This window comes from Nicotiana sylvestris, chromosome 4, assembly GCF_000393655.2.
Source record: "Nicotiana sylvestris chromosome 4, ASM39365v2, whole genome shotgun sequence".
Taxonomy (NCBI): domain Eukaryota; kingdom Viridiplantae; phylum Streptophyta; class Magnoliopsida; order Solanales; family Solanaceae; genus Nicotiana; species Nicotiana sylvestris.
Window position 1 is genome coordinate 99,282,734 of NC_091060.1, and position 3,960 is coordinate 99,286,693.

Here is a 3,960-nt window from a genome sequence, read left to right on the forward strand (position 1 = left end):
CTGGTTACGTCATGCCGATTCCGGCTGTGGCATTAGAGAATCCATCCCAATGGGTCAACCCAAACAAAACCTACACATACCATTCCGGTATGAAAGGGCACACCATTGACGAGTGCCAAACATTGAAAGATAAAATCCAGACACTGCTTGACAACAAGGTTATACAGGAGAATTGAAGTTGCACCCAATATCCGCAACAACCCTCTCCCGGATCATAGGGGTGATGGGATACATGTGATAGAGATGGATGAAGAATAGGATCCTGAGGGGTCAATTGGGCTTATTCGAGAAGGTGATGACTTTAAACCTGCAGTCACACTTACTCCTATTGTAGTGTAGACTCAGTCACCGATCGAAGTTGAGGTAGCTGTATCAGTTCCATTTGAGGTTGAGGTAGCTCCACCTGTGGCCACCCCTGTTCCATTTGAAGTGGAAGTGGCTACACATTTCACGGTGACAATATCAACCATGCCTCCTTTCGACTTAAAAGCAATACCCTGGGATTACGTTGCCAAAGCTAGGCGAAAAAGAAAGGCAAAGATGGAGGAATCTGATGTTGCGCAAGGAATGACTAGAACCAGGAGAATCTATACACCCGAACACTTAGGAGGACCAAGTAAGGATGTCATTACCAAGAAATCTGTCATTGAAACGGGACCAGATGACCTTTAGAGGAAAGTACAAACAGGGGAATACTCCATCATTGATCATTCGAACATAACCTCAGCTTAGATATCCATATTGTCATTGTTGCAAAATTCAGAGGCGTACAAAAATGCTTTGATGAAGGTGTTGAGTGAAGCTTACGTGCCCAACAATATCACTTGCGGAGAGATGGCCAATATGGTAGGGCAGGTGCTGGAAAGTCACAAAATAATCTTCCACGAGGATGAGCTGCCGCCTGAAGGGTTGAATTACAACCGAGCATTGCATATCACAGTGCAATTCGAATACAAATTCATCGCCAGGGTCTTTATTGATGGGGGTCCAAGCCTCAACATTTGTCCGTTAGATACTCTAAAAAGATTGGGCAAAGGTTTTCATGAAATACGGGCAGGGAGCATGAACGTGAAAGCCTTCAATGGGTCTTAAAGGGCCACGATTGGGGAGATTAATCTTTGCCTGCAGATGGGGCCAACTTGGTTCGACGTTGAATTTCAGGTGCTCAATATATCAACCTCGTATAATTTTCTGTTGGGTCGACCATGGATACATGCCGCTGGGGCTGTGGCTTCCACACTACATCAAGCCGTGAAATTCGAATGGAACCATCAGGAGGTGATCATTCTTGGAGACGGGAGTAACCCCATTTACACCAGTCAAACCATCCCGGTTGTCGGGAACAGAAGAAGGTTAGGAGGGGAAATATATTATCACATCGAACGTGTCAATGCTGTTGAGAAAGACAAATGTTGGAGTAGCAAAATAGAAAGCATACTGGCATGGTATGGGAATGAACCCGACAAAGGGCTTGGGAAGAATATCCAAGGTATTACTAAACCGATATAGGTGAAGCGTCATGGTACTACCTTCGGGATCGGGTACCAGTATACATGGGAAAAGTATGATGATTGGTCGCCTCCATGGCGTGGACCATATTACCCTCTCGAGCAACTAGTGACACATCAAAATCAAGCTTTTCATCAAGCTGATACAATATGGGGAACTGCAGAAGAAGAAGCATTAGTTGGGTTGAGGAATCTGTTCTTGGAGGATAAAGAAATGGACTGCAGTGCAATAATTGAGGAGGAGGAGGAAGAAGGCCTCACTATTCAGACTGTGGAGAAGGGAGTTGTCCTCAAGAACTGGACCGCCACACCATCCCAGGCCCGCCGAGTCCCTGGGTAGCCTGACAGATTTAATTTCTATAGCCATTCTAGGCATTTAAGATTTTCAGCAATTTTGTTTTTAAAGACTCACTTGTTTCAAAATAAATGCTCGATTCATCGAACCGTGCTTGTTTGGATGTTTTAAGTCTTAATCAAATGCATTGCTCTTTATTATTTATTATTATCTTCCATATTTTTTTTGTTTCTACAGCGTTATTATTACTTTTCCTAATGAACCAGTGACTGTTACATGTAATGAGGCAACGCAACATAAGGATAGCGATTCGGATGAAGAAGATGAGATACCTGAGGAAGTTGTCAGGGAGGTTGAAAACTTTGAGAATAAGCCTAAGTCCAACCTAGACGAAACCAAAGCAGTAAATTTGGGGAATGCCGAGACCGTCAAGGAGACTCACATCACCATTCACTTATCGTTGATAGAGAAAGAGTAGTACATTCATTTCTTAAAGGAATATGATGACATTTTTGTATGGTCGTATGATGACATGACCAGTTTGAGCACGTCCATAGTGGCTCACAAGTTGCCTACTAATCCCATGTGTCCGCCAGTGAAGCTGAAACTCAGAAAGTTCAAACCAGATATGAGCCTGAAGATCAAGGAGGAAGTTACTAAACAGATCAAAGCCAAAGTTCTCAGGGTCGTTGAGTACCCAACTTGGTTAGCCAATATTGTGCCAGTTCTAAAGAAAGATGGGAAAGTCAGAGTATGTATTGACTATTGGGATTTAAATAGAGCAAGTCCCATGGACGTCTTTCCACTACCAAACATACACATCCTGATCGACAATTGCACCAAGCATGAACTCCAATCCTTTGTGGATTGCTTCGTAGGTTATCACCAGATTTGGATGGACGAAGAAGACGCAGAGAAAATCTCTTTTATTACACTATATGGGGTATACTACTACAAAATAATGCCATTTGGTCTAAGAATGCTAGGGCTAATTACATGAGGTCCATGACAACCATCTTCCATGATATGATACACAAAGAAATAGAGGTGTATGAGGACGACATCATTATCAAATCCAAGAGGGTCGCGAACCACATAGCGGACTCGAGAAAGTTCTTTGACAGGTTAAGGAGGTACAACTTGAAACTGAACCCCGCAAAGTGTGCATTCGGGGTTCCCACAGGAAAGTTACTGGGATTCATTGTCAGTCGTCAAGGGATCGAGCTGGACCCGTCTAAAGTTAAGGCTATTCAAGAGTTACCGCCACCTAGGAGCAAAAAGGACGTGATGAGCTTCCTAGGACGACTCAATTATATCAGTCACTTCATAGCATAGTCCACAGTCATATGTGAACCCATCTTCAAGATGCTAAGGAAAGATGTCGAGACAAGCTGGACCAAGGATTGTCAGAAAGCTTTTGACAAAATTAAGGAGTACCTGTCCACACCACCGATCTTGGTCCCGCCAGAGCCAGGACGACCTTTGCTACTCTATCTATCTGTATTGGATAGAGACTTCGGATGTGTTCTAGGATAACATGACGAGACAGGGAGAAAGGAGCAAGCCATATACTACTTGAGTAAGAAGTTCATACCTTAGGAAGCACGGTATTATTTGCTGGAACATACCTGTTGTGCTTTGACCTGGACGGCCCAGAAGTTGAGGCATTACTTCTGTGCCTATACCACATACCTCATATCCAGGATGGACCCTTTGAAGTACATATTTTAGAAACCCATGCCAACTGGGAAGCTAGCCAAATGGCAGATACTATTGAGTGAGTTTGATAACGTCTACGTAACTCAAAAGGCGGTCAAAGAACAAGTATTGGCAGATCATCTTGCTAAAAATCCGGTGGGAGGAGAATACAAACCCTTGAAAATGTATTTTCCTGATGAAGAGGTGTCATTCGTAGAAGAGGACATTACCGAAGCATACGACGGTTGGAGGATATTCTTCGACGGAGCTGCAAATTTCAAAGGAGTGGGCATTGGAGCGGTTTTGGTATCAGAAATAGGTCAAAATTATCTGGTATCTGCTAAACTCAGATTTTCATGCACCAACAACATGGAAGAGTATGAATCCTGCATACTAGGACACAACATGGCAATCAATATGAATATTCAGGAGCTGCTAGTAATCGGTGACTCAGATTTG